The sequence below is a fragment of the Miscanthus floridulus genome, chromosome 6 (assembly GCF_019320115.1).
Source record: "Miscanthus floridulus cultivar M001 chromosome 6, ASM1932011v1, whole genome shotgun sequence".
Lineage (NCBI taxonomy): Eukaryota > Viridiplantae > Streptophyta > Magnoliopsida > Poales > Poaceae > Miscanthus > Miscanthus floridulus.
Window position 1 is genome coordinate 27837242 of NC_089585.1, and position 15486 is coordinate 27852727.

The 15486-nt window shown below is 45.4% G+C and overlaps 1 pseudogene; it reads right to left on the minus strand.

Moving 5' to 3' along the window:
- Positions 1-17: 17 nt before the first annotated feature.
- Positions 18-11741, minus strand: LOC136460396 (uncharacterized; annotated as a pseudogene).
- Positions 11742-15486: the final 3745 nt, after the last annotated feature.

Consider the following 15486-nt stretch of genomic DNA (forward strand, 5'->3'; position numbering starts at 1 on the left):
TATCGACACTCAGGGGATGCACGTGCATTTATCATCTCTCGCTACCTATTCACGATCCCAGGTGCGAAAGTGTGTTCTTGAGCTGCACAATTAGCTGTAGCTAAGAGCAGGAGAGCATGCGCTAAGGTCAGGTCAGGTAGGGAGCTTTCTCCTAAACCTGTTGAAGGAAGGTCGCAGCGGCTGGCTTCCGCTCGGCTCACGCGGCAGCAACCGCTTCTTGATCTGTTTACTGGCAGGTGCCACTGCCGCGCCTGTGCCGGCCTTGCTGATGTTCGCTCTCTGCTTCTTCGCCCTGGGGGGCTCCAGCCTCTCCAGAATCCTTGAAGTCTTCTCATCCAGTGGCTTCACTGGAGACGGTGGCTTGGGGCGGGAAGGTTTGTTAACAGCAGGCCTGGGATGGGCGGGGCTGACAAAGTCGTCGTCGAGGTCGTCGATGATGATGAGCTTCTCCCACTCCTCACTGATGCTGGGAGAGACCTTCCCCTTCTTGGACTGGATCGATAGCTTGTTCTTGCTTGGAGTTATGAATGTCCCCGTCTGAGGCTCGCTGAACGAGTGCAGATGGTCGTTGAGACCTCCAGCCGCGTCCTCAGGTTGGTCCAGGAACATGCTTTCTTCCAGGTCCTGACACGTTGGTACCTGAGGTTCGCTGAACGAACCAACGTTGTGAGGGTCCTTCGGGGCACAGGATGGAAGCAATTGATCCGCAAAATGAAGTCGATCCAATCATGGGACATCTTATTTGGTGATTGTTTCCAGGATGATCATGATAGCAAGCAACAGAAAACAAGCAAATAATTGAAACCATGTATCTGAAGGAACAAAAAATGTTGCATAACCAGCAACCGATGAGGAGGTACCCAAATTGCAGGCTGTCCTTCACCAGGCGATTCAGTTCTGAATGAAAGCCTCTTTCATGATGTAGAGGATTATAGTCCTTGAGCATAATCTGAAGAAATCAGTTGCCAGATATATTAGTTAATGTGGAGTAAGGGAGCTGCTAATAGTATGCGGAACAAGTTTACAGAGGCATGAAGTGAGGAAGCTACTATTCGTATAGAGAACACGGAGTTTAAATTATTCGATGATGGCGAGTCGCAACAACACAGAAAAAAATTAGTGATCGAGCGACATACCTTAGACAAAGAGGTTTCGATTGAATTCTTGATTTCCATGGTAATCTTAGAGCTGCAATCTCGAGTCATTGTCTGGGAGAGGCAATATCTCTTCAGATCCAGCAAGTCTCTGCAGCATGATGTGTTCCAATCATTAACGCAAGCCGATAACAGACCACAAAATACTTTCTATTCTGGCAACTTATAAGCATCTAAAGTAGAAGCTTTATGACAAAGATAGTTATTCAGCGTTAGGAATCCAATCCAATATGGTTTTAGGCTACTACTACAAGCAGTGAAATTTGCCTTTCACTACATCACAAATCAAAATAGAACAGGGGGAGTGTTGCCTATACCCTCAGAAGCATTGGTCCTTTCTCAGATGGTTGGAGAAGATAGTAACACTGAAGTGTTCCAATTTTCATCGTTTCAATATTACATGATGAAGAGCAAACAAGTCCCTGGTCAAGCTTGAAAAGAGTTTCACATAGACCATAGAAAACTGCACAGCATAGATAATATTGGACATATCAGTATCGTTTGAGAAGCTAGAGATACATCATAGTACATAAACTTGAAATACTAACTTTGGATGTTCTGATCTGAACTCTCATCAGTTAGAGAAGCTTCAACATCATTTGAACTGGGGATCACAACACAAGACCTCCCCATTATGACTCCTGTTAACACATGTTGTCATTTAATTTACAAAATATTTGTATCTGAACAGAAGGCGGTCGTGGGTACCTTCATTCATTGAGGCTAATTCAGTGCGCTCAATTACATCAAAAGAAATGGAAGTAGAGACTCGCTGCAAGTTTGAACTACCTTCCGAAGTAGGCAGAAACAATACTGTTTGTTCTCCAATCCTCACAGCAGTATCAATAACATCAGAAGCTGCAAGCTGTCGATTAGTTGTTGGACACGTCCATTTTGCCTTATTTGGGGTGACAAGGTCAATAGGGTGACCATGGCACTTGCATGCCTGTTCAGTCGATGTGTTCTGCGTTAGCATAGCATAGCTGTTGAAGAGGCTACAGAACTGTGAATAGGAATCATGGATACATAATTGCCATTATCTGAAGGAAATAAAAAGTTGAAAAAAAAGATGATAAAATCACCAAAAATATATGCAAGTATCAGTCATATTCTTCCACTAATAAATAGGTATGTAGAACAAACTCGATGCTTGCAAGTCACAAAAATGAGCATTGAGCAGTGAAAGGGAAACGTTAGACTCAGATATGTTCTGTCACTGAACTTTTTTAATTAAATAGTGAGTGGTGTTATAAAATGACTCATATCACCTGGCAAGGTGGAAAACCATCAGTTATCTGGTTTGCTGATGCATACAGGTTGCAATGTATGTGTTTAACAGAATCAATAATGGGATCTCTGAACACAAATACAGCTTGCAGTGTATCCTCCTTGTCATTCTTTAGCTCTTCTAACCACCTCTTCACTAGCCCATGCAGAACTTGGGTCCCTGCAGTTCCAAATATATAGCAAACATATATAGTGTTAGCCTGTTAGGTTACCTTACATGTAAGAAGTGTTGAATGTTAACCTGAGTGTAAGGAACTCCTAATATGGCAGTGATAGTTGTGTAAGTCATTCATCAAAATGTGACTCCATGATAGTATGATCTTAAAAAGATATAGCAAACAAACTAAATAGCATGACCATGTTATGATTTGTAGGTTGATCATGAAAGATCATCTTATTATTCTAACATAAACAACAAAACCAGTAAATGGTTACTAATATCATGAGACTGCCTTACCAGGATTGTATCTCCGTACTACAGAGTTTTCAAGATCACAAATTCTGTTTACAAAAGAATTGGCATTTTCGGAAGCACCACCATACATGAATGCAGCTCCTGCCTCCAACATTATAAAATCCACTGCAACACACTGTTCTGCTGCATCCTGATGACAATACAAGACAGTGATCAGAGGATGCTATCATAAAGATCAAGGAGTTAATGGGGGGAAAGCATCACTCAACCCCTTTCAGAAAAAATATAAATTATTATGCTAATACCATAAGAGATCTTCGGAGAGCTTCTGTATTTTGTACAGACATACATATAGCAACTAGCAGGGAACCCCGCGCTTCGCGCGGGCAGCAGTAAACGGTGGGGCAAAAAAAAAAAAAGATGGCACTGTTCTTTATCGGGGCGGATAATGGTCATCGTGATCCGTTACTGTTTATATACAGTGATCTGAGTCTCTCCGCGCCGGCTGAACAGTATTCACGATGGGACACCCCTCAAAATTATAGTCTTTTATTATTATATTATTATATAGATAGATAGATTACTTTCTTGGAGATGTCATCAGTAGCCCAAGAATAGATGGCTTTGTTGCTAAAAGGGTTTGCTAGTGACACATCTGTGCATAAGAAACAGGATCAGGCAAGTTTGCATCTGAAGGTCACTTTTTTTTTTAAACAAAGGCAGGAGCTCTGCCGCTCAATTAAGACGAAAGAATGTAATAATGTACAAGAAGGTTAACCAACCGAGTAGCCAAAATGGCACCCGAGAGGCTAACCACCCCACGCGACGCGATTGAGCACAAACACGATACACTACCATGGATCATCGTTGCCGAGCATGGAAGCAAAGCTGCCAGCAGCTTGGACTTCCCATGGCAGGCCACCCACTGGTCACCTCCCGACGGGTCCAAAGGAACGACCGCCACCGGTCATCGTTGCCAAGCTCAACCATCGAAAAGCAGCTCCGACTTCCAGTCGCGAACCCATGCCTCGCTTCGAGGCCGCGGCGATAATCCAGATGCGACGCCTTCAGGAAGGGAGCGACACTGATGGCGCCACCGTCGCACGTCCAAAGTGGACCGGGTTTTCACTGTTGGATGACATGCTAGAGGGGAAACACGACGCCCCCAACAGGGAAGCGGCGCCCAATGGCATCGCCGTCGCCAAGGCTTTCGCCCAAGAACCCTCTAGCACGAACGCCGGGTCGCGAAGCCGGACCCCCTGCCAGCCTTCACCGCCATCGTCGTTGTCCCGCTGCCCCACGGAAGCCCCTTCAGAGGGGCATCGACGCGCCGGCTGCACGCAGCAGCCGCACAGCTGCGTCGGCCGCCACCCCTCCGTCCGGGCCACGCAGAGCCGGACCTGACTCCGCCGCTCGCGTCCCAACGCCGCACGATGAGGCCGCCACTGACCATCTTCGTCGGCCCTGGCACCCGCCGATGTCGCAGCCGACCTCGCCGCCAGTCGCTACAGGGCGTGTGCCCCACCATCTCGGGCGCCGCCCCCAGCTCTGGACCGCCGGATCCGGACACCAGGCCCTGAACCCGGCGCCCCATGCCGCCGCCGCTGCCTCCGTCTTGACCACAACCGCAGGCACCGCCTTTTGCCGGCCCGTCGCCCTGCCCGCCGCCGAGGCCGGCAAACCGGCCACCACAGGCAGGCAAGCCAGCAGGTTGCCTCCCTGGACAAAGCCAGTCCCTGAAGAGGCCCGGCCGCCACCGCAACAGCCAGGGCCGTGAGGGGAGAGGCAGGTAGAGGAGAGAGCGCTGCCCCCAGCGCCATCACAAGCCTCGGCCGCCGCCGCAACCGCCACCGGCCGCCACTGCCCCCGCCGCCGGCCCCGAAGCCGACCTGGCCACCTGGAGTCCAAATCCGGCTTCCCGGGCACCGGATCTGACCTCACGTGGCCCGGACCGGCAGCCCCAACTGTCGCCGCCGTCGCCGTCAAGAGAGGAGGAGGGGAACGCACGGAGGAGAAAAAGAGCCCGCCGCCGTCCCTTGCGCCAGCTTGGGCACTAGCCGGCGCCGCCATAGCCGCGACGGCCCTCCCCGCTGAGCTCCACGCAGCTCACGCGAGGGGAGGGGCCGTCGGCCTGCTGCCGCACGCGCCGCCAATAGAAGGGAGAAGGGCCCGCCGCCGCCATCCCTGCCGGCTGGGCGGCCATGCCGGCGGCCAGCTCCGGCGGCGGCGCGGCGGGGAGGGGAGGGGAGGGGCTGCTAGGGTTTGGGGGAGGAGCTGCCCGAGCCGCTCACGTGGGAGCGACGCGGGGGCAAGAGGAAATGTTTTCATCTGAAGGTCACTATCCTGTTAAAATGCATGCATATTCACAATATTTATATGCTTCTGAGTTTGTTTTGATCTTGTACCCATCAAACAATGAAACAAGAAGATTATGGGACCAATATAACTGTCATTACCTCCAGTAGGCAGAGATCCACCATGTTGGTCAGCAAGAAAGCCATCCAGAGGTATGTTATTTACTGCATGGTGGAAATCTCGTAGACTGAATTTTTCTCCAGGCCTATACCCAATCTTTAGGTGAACAAAGTTTAGATGTTAGAAAAGACTAATATGACAGTGTCAGGACAGTAGGAAGGCACGGAAGTACCTGCATTAAAAAAGCGCTACAAACAGGATGAGCTGTGTGAACATATCGCTATGTTCGCAAGTAATGTATGTACAATGTGAATTGTCATCGGTTAAGTTGTCCACAGAGACAGCAAATGCATATGCATCTTACTTTAACCAGCTGAAAAACATCTGCCTCAGTAGCTGCTAAAGGTGACATAGAAGTGATTCAAGTAATCCCAAATCTTATACAATTGACAGCACCCACAATCATTTGTATAATAACAGTGAAGTGTTAAATTGGTCCCCATTTCTAGCAAACAGAAGGTGGCAAACCAACCGGTTCTGCCACATGAGCATGAAAGGGAGCACACGAAGTTAATTATGGGGCCTGTATAGGCAAAAAAGCAAACAAAGGGAGTACTGCATATAGAGCAATCGAGCATCAGTGGGGTGTATCAGTGTCCAATCCGGGCCCAAACAAAGGGAGGGAGCACTACATGTCGATCGGCAGTTGGTGATGTAGTCAATTTGGAATCAGCAAACAGCTGTGCACGCAACACCAAACAAACAGGATCCGATCGGCAGCAGGGAGGGATGGATACTGTGATAAAAACAGTCCAATTTATAACAGCACAAGTACAATGGTAGTCTACAAGTGGTCGCACTATCATGCTTGAGCTCATATAAACCTGGTAGTCCGTCGAGTACCACGAAGGGTCTCGATTCATCGTCAACATACAACCAAGATCGTGCATGATTCAACATACATGCCATATGCTACATAGAGTTCACAAATACATTGCTATACATTAGAGTATGATTAAAATTATTACAACCCAAGTTCCAAATAAAATAATAATAGTGGACGCAAAGTAGTTTTAAAACTAATCTCTCACACCATTGTTTAATACAAGTCAGTTCATGATCACTATCCACAAAACCATCACAAATAAGATATATAAGTAGAAGCGCCTACTCCTCGTCCACACGGGACAGAAGCAATTCTTACAATAGGCATGAAAGACTGTGTTATCTGCAACAAGTGGAAAATAAACCCTGAGTATAAGAAGGTACTCAGCTAGACTTACCCGTCATAAACCAAAAATAAAGTGACTCCAAGGATCGTGCAAGGCTTTATAAGAGGAGCTATCTTGACACCATTTTGCATAAAAAGCCACTAATTGAGCTATACATTTTATAATTCGGTCATCAAGTTAATTATAGCTATTCATCTCTGGATTAGCAACTAACATGTGCCAAACATGTGGTATATCATTTAGTAGCATAACAATAGTAACCATAGCCGGTGTAAGATTTTCATATTCATCAGAACCATTATATTTCATAATCCAATTACTACGATGAAGGGGCTCCGTCAAGTTTCTCACTATCCGGGAGAGACGGCGATTCGGATCGATTGCAACCAGCTAGGTAGTATTCCTAACATAAACCTAGGTAGACCAGATCAACGATCACCTTAGGTCATCTTTGGTACAACTCAGATCCAATTCGCGGGTTCGATCAGCGCCGCACAATCAAGGGACACTACCGGATGCCAGGTCGATTAGGACTCTAACCTGCCCTTGGCCTCACACCGGCTCCTCGCACATCCTTACTACCTCCACTGTGCGCACTCTAACAGAACAAGGCTCGACCTGAGTTGAGCTACTCAGCTTCACGGTCGGAACGAGTTATCCGACCAGCTAAGTGAGAGGCATGCGTTCAAAATGATAAGAGGGCCTCCAAAGATGCGGTTCTTAATCGGCACAGACGGAATCACATGAGTCAACCTACACATAGACTTCATCTGGCATCCAGTTACAATACCCCATGGTTTTGTTCCACGATAGCAAATATAGCCAACTGTGCTCCGATATCCACCTATATCTCGCAAGTGACAGAAAATCATCCGACTTCTACCGGTCTAAGCATTGCTAAGTATATATTCGATCCTGGACCTATACAGGGTTAAAGGTATATATATCTGGACAAGGTAGTTCTATGCATCAAGTGTTTCCAAATCGATTCTTACAACCTAATGCATCAAATATAAAGGACTTAAGTGATATTTTGTAAAACATAGGAGGCTTAAAATGCTCCGGGGCTTGCCTTTCAGGAAAGAAGTGGGTCGGTGGTCAGGGCACTCCGGAAGTTTCTCAATAGCTGGCTCCTAGCCTTCGGGAGCTGCTGGTTGTGGTGTCTCCTGATTCTCCTCCGCCTCTTCTTCGATTTCCACTAGGGTTAATCCTTCGGACGATCCTATATATATGAGCATAAAATAAGATATCATAGATGCATAGATAATGACATAGATGACATGATATGATAAAATACATACTCATAAGTGTCCTTAATAGTAATGTTTTAAAGTGATAACAAGATAAATTTCCTTTTACTGAGTAGGTGCATATCTTCTCTCTAGTAATTAAACAAATTTTCATTTAAGCAATTTCTGGATTGCAAAATAGCAGCCACTTATTTTGACCATAACTGGAGTTTTACACATCCAAAATAATATGATCTTAGATTTTCTAGAAAGCTTATAAAATTATCTACAACTTTCTTATAATCATCATAAGATGACTCAGTAGCTATCCAGGTCAAACAATTCAATCTTTCAGATCTGTCCAGAGGACAAGCAGATCTGACAGTAGATTTTAAAAGCTATAATTTTCAAACCATTAGGCCTATGACCATGACATTTTTGGACAAGCTAGATGAGTAAGTTATCTACAACTTTGTTATTGACAAGTTTCGCAAAAAAGATCATTATCATCATGAATTTGTCACCACAACAGAAACTACTCATGCAACCATCTAGTTGAATTATAAAGCAATAATTAACTAGCTGCCTATAACTAATTAATTTCAAGCACAACTACTAATATCAACAGATCATATGCATCACAAGCACCATAGAAAACATCATGGTTAAACCCAAATAATTTACTTATGTGCATTTATTAATTTCCTTATATAATAGGGTGATTTAGAGGATAATTATTTCTAATGATCAATAAATTCAAGGACAATTACAGTAGGTTACATATGACCCCAATGGTTTATTGTACAAATTTCATGACATTTGGATAAGTATAGCAACCTCTACAAAAATGACAAGTTGCATAGGCTTATTTTAGCAAAAATAGTTTAGCCTAGTGAAAAGTGTCAAACAACAGATTTTATATTTTTTTACTTTCATCCTAACATAAGAACACTGTGTAGAAATTTTCATGATCATAAGTTATGTATTTTTACCTAATTAATTTCACGAGAAACTAGAATTTAATTAAGGTGAAATAGAAAGACCATATTCCAAGTATGCCCATTATAGGTTTAGTATTTTTTCTAGCTAGAGCATGCCAACAGAAGACCCACAAAATTGGAATCATAATTTTAGCACTTCCCTAGCTCAAGTTATGCATTTTATAAGATAGAAACAAATTTAAAAGTACTTTACTAGCTTAGTTTAATTTCCCCAGAAAAATATCCCAAATAGTAGGTTTCATATTTTTGTCAAATAGTACATTTCATGATAAATCCAGCAAAATTTAGATCACCCCATTTGAACACTCCTAGCACAAGATATGAATTTTTGAAGTTTACATTTAAATATGTGAAAATAAATAAAGAAAACATTTAAAACTCTGAGTGAGCCCGTGGGCCAACAGGACCCCCACGTCAGCGAGGCAGAGCAGAGCGCCGGCTTTGACCGGTGAGGCCCTGCATCGCTTCTTGCAGCGTAAGAGCAGAGCTGTTTCTCATCTCTTTCCAAGCACGCAAAATTGGTGACTTTAAGCTATTTTTTCTAATGGTAGATTGTGTAGTTTAAAAATAGATTTAGGGCCACTACTTTTTTTTTGATAGGATTTAGGGCCACTACTAGTCTACTAGTATTCCTCGTAGTGCAGAGGTATTGTTATTTATTTAGAAAACGTAGTTAAGCCCATTGATGAGAGTTCTTTCTTTTTATTTAGAAGTTTATAATTAATATGGAAGAACTAAAAGAAGTTTGTAATTAGTAATAGTAAGATGAGGTGGCTTATTTGTTTTATGTACTCCCTCAATCCCTGAATAAATAAATTTCTAGAGCTGTCTTAAGTCAAACTTTTAAAATTTTGACAAAATTTCTAAAAAAACGTTAAGATTTATGCATCAAATTAGTATCATTAGATTTACCATGGAATATATTTTCATAAGGGTACTCATTTTATATCATAGATGTTGTTACTTTTTTCTATAAAGTTAGTCAAAATTAAAAAAAAATGACCGGTATAGATTCTAGGAATCGATTTATTTGGTGACAAAGGTAGTAACCACATGCTTTGCTTGCTGCTTGCAGCTATGCGATTGCATCCCGGAAGTCGTACAGCCACACCCTCCAGTTCGCCGTTTCTTTGGGCCAGCTATACGGACGCTTGCTTTACTTCATCACCGCGCACCTGGATGGCTTCAACTTCTGGGTCAGTCCGTTCTACTTCTGGGCATATTTCATCGGTTCCAACAGTTCATGGGTGATCATAGCAACGCTCATTGCCACAAGCTAAGAAGGTGAAGACCAGATAATCCTGCTCCTGCATTCCTGTGTGGCTGTCCTGCCGTGCGTTTGCCACAGCTTGGAAGTTTATTTGGAAGCACTGTACAATGCATGCTGTACAAGAATGGGCAAATCATGATCGTTTGGTCATGAAACTGGGATTCTTGTGTTCTTGGTAAAAGTAAACCTGTATCTTTGTGAAATTGTACTATGTTGCCCCTTTTTTGTGCAGTCAGTCATATGCAATGGTCTTATTTCTTTTTGAGCAAATTGGCATGTGCTCTGCCGTTTCACAATGGTCTTATTTTGAGCCTGGCGTGTTCAGGTCAAACAGCTGGATTATTGTGACTGTACCAACTCAGATTGTGTCATTTGATTTGAAGCTGCCCCTTTTGTCGTGCTATATATTTTTGTTTATATATATGCCTTGTCATTATAACGGAAACGGGAAGCACAACCACAACATGATTATTTTTTTTTTAAAAAAGTCCACCACATGCCTAATCTTTATCCATTATTGATATAGGTTTAAGCTACTAATTACTCTATAGGGTCATGGTTTTTTTCTTTATCATCACACCACAAAGTGTTTCTGACGTGTTTAGTTCCAATCTAAGCTTGATTTATGTGTTTAACAGGTAAATTGATATGCTCATATCAGTATCCTTCATACACGAATATGTGGTTTGCATGAAGTCCAGTTGATTAGGTTACTTATAGCGGAACTTGCTCACTCAGAGTTCACGTCTTCGATCAACATTGAGTGCTCACGTTTTTGACTAACTATTTTTTTTAGTAGTAAGCGACGTGCCAGCTCACAGAGTGCCTACTTTGTCAATCTCAAAATCTATTTAGTCCAATCTTTCATAGACGTTTTGTTAGGGGTAGAGCTTACGTGCAACACTTTGTTGGGTGAATGCACATTCACATATATCTGTATCATGTTTCAAAAAAAATTATATACTTGATCATAAAGTGACATACATTATGCGTGCATATCTTCAGTTAGTATATTTATATTAACATAGTTGGTAATTTAGGAGCATATGCAATAGTGTGCTGTGAATTTTTAATGGCCTGTTCAATTGCAGAAATAGGCTGTTGTTGTTGCGGCTGCAGCCTCTCTCTCTCTCTCTCTCTCTCTCTCTCTCTCTCTCTCTCTCAAATCACTATAGTGACAACAACAACAGCTTATTTGTGCAGCCCAACACCCCCACTAGGGCTAGATATAATTAATTTAGATGCATATATTTTGAATAATTAATTGTTTCATGACACAGTTTAGCTTGGTATAGTGTAGAACATAATCTATAAATTTTTTAGCTCGCCAATCTTATAACATCAAATTAAGCGCAATGTTATGGAGAAGGTGAAAAAATGATCTTCAGGAAGTAGGCATGCTCTGCCGCTATATCCGCCTGTGACCATAGACCAGCACAACTGCCCGCGTCTTGGCTCTCCGTATTCCATAATAAAGAATAATGTTCTCAAGGAAAACTTGCTGAAAAGAGACGGAAAAACACATTAACTCCCTTTGGCCCCACGCGTCGCTCTCCCTAAGGGTGACTCGGGCGGCGCCGTCGCACTCGCCTCCGGGCCCCTCCCTCCGATCTCCCCGGCTCGGCCGCCGCCGGAGCTCGACGCCGGAGTTCCGGTGGAGGGCAAGGACGGCGGTGGCCGGGTGTTTCTCTCCTTCCTCCCTCTCCCTCTCCCTTTCCCGATGGAGATCCTGCGCCATCGTCGTGCATCTCTTGGTGGTGGCTGGCAGCCCAGATCCTGCCTCTCTGCGGGCGAATCTGAGTTCCCACCGGCTAGATCCGGCTCTGGCCTCCTTCGGCGGGCCTCTGGCCCTCTCCTCTCCTGTCGATTTCGAGTGGGAGCGGCCAGGTCTTGGTGGGGCGCGTTCTGGTTCGGGGCTCCGGTGGGCCTTGGCCGGCGCTCTCCCTAGCCCGGATCGGCTCTCACCTGCCCTGGATCTGCTCTCCCGCAGGGCTCCTCAGCGTGCTCTTCTGGGGGGCTAGGCCGGCGGCTCTCCCGGTCGTGCCAGCAGCCTCCACCAGCGTCGGGGGCGGTGGCTCGGTCCACGGCGCCCTTTGGGCCGGGTTTCCAGGCCACTGCAGCCCGGATCAAGGCGTCCCCCTGGTCGGATCCGCTCTGCCCGTGCGCGGTTCCGCGGCGTGGTGGAGGGAGGCGGCTACGGCGGAGTGGTGGGGTAGCCTACGTGCTCCGGCCGTCCGGATCTACGACGCATGGGGGTGGCAGTGGTGCAGCACTCGTCGGCGGCGCCGTGGTGGCGTGGCCGGCCCTGGCTTTGCAGGGCGTGCCCCGGCGACGCCATGGTGGCGTCGGGCGGCGGTGGCCTAGCGTTGGCACGCCCATGGTTCCTTGGTGGCGCGGCTGGCAGTGCCAAGCGGGGGTGGTTGTTGCATCTCCGCCATCCCTGATGTTGTCTCTAGCGGTCCCTCGGCCGGATCGTCTCCGGTGGAGACGAGGGTGACCTAACGGCGGACAGTTCGACGCGGAGGCTGCTGGAGGCTCCGTGTGGCGTGGTTGAGGCGGGACTGGCTTCGCGGGGGTTGGGACGTTGGTGGGCTGGGTGACTGGGGCTTCTTCTGATCCCGGCCCTCTTCTCCCTATCAGCTGCCTTTCCCCTTCCTCGGGTTGGTTTTCTGTGGCGGAGCTGGCCGGTTCTGCTTGCTTCTAGCCGACTTTGCCGGTTCTGGCGGGAGGTGGAGTCTCGACGGGCTTCTCCCGGCACTTTTCTCCTGACCAGGCATCCCTTGGGGCGGCGGTCGGGTGGGGTTGCTGCTGAGCCATCGCCACACCCTACCTCCCTGGTAGGGTTTGGTCTCCGGCGGCGAAGATATGGAGGTTGCATGAGGTCGGGACGAAAGCTTGGACGACGATGTTTGCAAACGTCGTGCCCTCCTTGGAGGGATCCTTTTCTTCCTCTCATCCTACGTGCTGGATTTTGCAGGTGAAAACCTTCCCTCAACGGGCTAGCTTGTCGATGCTCTTGGCATCATTTCCTTCTTGAAGGCTTTGCTAGGCGATCCAGTTTCGCTGTGGAATGACGCTTCCCCAAGGTTGCCGGGGCTCGATGCTCCATGGGTGATGGTGCTCGGTGCTCTAAATTGTTTTTTCCTAGTTGAGGTTCTTCGGCCAAGTTGTTGATAGTTGAGTACTTGATTTTAATTGGGTCGATTCGACCAAGTTGCAAGTGGTGGCGTGAGTTGTGACAGTTGTGCCAAAGTTGTGCAGGATGAGTGGGGCACTCTCCTCAGTTGTATGGTTTTTCTAGTCCAGTTTCCATTCAAAAAACTGGGCTGGCACTTGCCTTTTTTCTTTCTTCGTCCAATAGAAATCACGGCAAAGCTTTTGCCGTCCTTTCAAAAAAAAAAAGAAAACTTGCTGAAGCCCATGTCTACTTCTTGAAACTGCAGGCCAATAACCTCGATGCTTCTACGGGTTGACCCTCAGCGCTGCAAAACGACAGTGATTGAGTGAACAAAGATAAATGATCACATGTGCTCCACTACTACAAAAACGATTTATGGCTACGCCTCCCTTTATTTGTAGGGACGGCTCTATATTGAGCCGCCCCTACAAATGGTTGACAAATGAGCCGTCCTTACAAATGAATTTGTAGGGGCGGCCGGTGTTATCAGCCGCTCCTACAAATGGACTGATTTGTAGGGGCGGCTCTATATCCAGCCGCCCCTACAAAACAGATTTATAGAGACGACTCAATATTAAACCGCCCCTATAAATAGACGCCGAGTATTAAAAATTAAGTACTAAAATTTAAATTTTGTAAACAATCTTGGATGGAGAAACAACCAAAATGAAAGTTGTAGATCTCGAAAAGTTATAAAACTTTATAGTTGACAACTTTTTAATTTGAAAGCATCTTGTCAAGGAAAACTACGTTTGAATTTTTCAAAAATTTGAAATTTGAATTTTTTAAACTGACCTCGGATGGACAAACAGTACAAATAAAAGCTGTAGATCTTGAAAAAGTTATGAAACTTTGTAGTTGATAACTTTCTCATTTGAAATTATCTTGTCACGGAAAACTATGTTCGAATTTCTTAGATTTGAAATTCAAATTTTATAAGTAACCTCGGATGGAGAAACTACCAAAATAAAAGTTGTAGATCTCGAAAAGTTATAAAACTTTGTGGTTGACAACTTTTTTATTTGAATTAGTTTAGGGCCTCAAACAATCAATTTATGCTCAGTTTTGTATAATATGTGGGGAACCGAAATAGATTATAGACACAAGTGGACGTGAGGTGCAGTGGTAGAGGAGTTTGTGCGCGAGGGAGAGGTTGCGGATTCGAATCCCGTCCGACACAAAGTCTGCAAAAAATCATAAAAAAATGCTACTCCGATAGAGTGGGTGGTGTGGTTGCCGGTGGGGACCTCCTCGGATAAAAAAATTGCTATTTTTTTACCCCCTTTTTTGTGATTTTCAGAAATTGATCTGTAGGGATGGCTCAATATCCAGCTGCCCCTACAAATACTCCCTCCATACCTACAAAGAAAGTCGTTTAGGACATGATTGTGTTTACCAAGGAGTGATTAATTAGGGTAGAGTTATGGTAGAGTTTTCTCTATTTGTCCCTAATAAATACGCCTGTGGCTGCATTCCATAGGAGAAAGTTCCTGAGTTTTACTGGCTAGCGTAAGCTAGTCCCGAGTCTGGTGGTGCTGTGTTCGAAATCCCCGCTGACTCGAACTTTTTTGCCTGTGGCTACTGCTGCCGAATCTTTTTTGCATGACACTGTTGGCTCACACGCTGCTCGCTGTGGAGTGCTGCTGCTGCATGGCGCGCGCTGCAAGGGTTCGTTGCCAAAATTTTTTGAAGCGTGTGCAGTTCGTTTCCAAATTTTTGTTCTTCGCTGTGAAACGTTCGCGTGGCGCGCTTTTTTTTGCTGGCGCGCACGATGACCCGGTTTCATCGCTGCGAAACGTTTGGACTGCCTGTCTGCGCCATCTATTTAAAGGCAAGAAACGTTGCTTTCCTTCTTAGCTTCACGTTACCACTGTCCGGTGTTCTTCTTAGCTCCTGTTTCCATCTATCAAATGAAATGGCTGATCCAAGGAATGCTTGCCTTTGATCTCAACGTCCGCATAGAAGAAGGTGACGGCAATGCTGGTATTGTGCCTATTGTTACTCAATTTGGATTTTCCTTTTATGATGTTCGTAGCATGCAAATTTCTCATTTTGTTGTTTCCTTATCTTTAGGATTTGATTTGAACCTTCCATTGGATGAATTTGGCGCTGTTGACTTAGGTTACGTTGCAAACGTTGCTGGTAATGCTCTCGGGTTGTTTTTCCTTTCGTTATGCTCTCGGCTAAGTAGATGAATGTTATTCATTTTTTTTGTTTTACTAGAACATGTTGTTGAGGTACCGATTGAAGGACATGGCCGAACAACAAACAAAACAAGTGTACCAAGCATTGTTAGCTAGGAGTA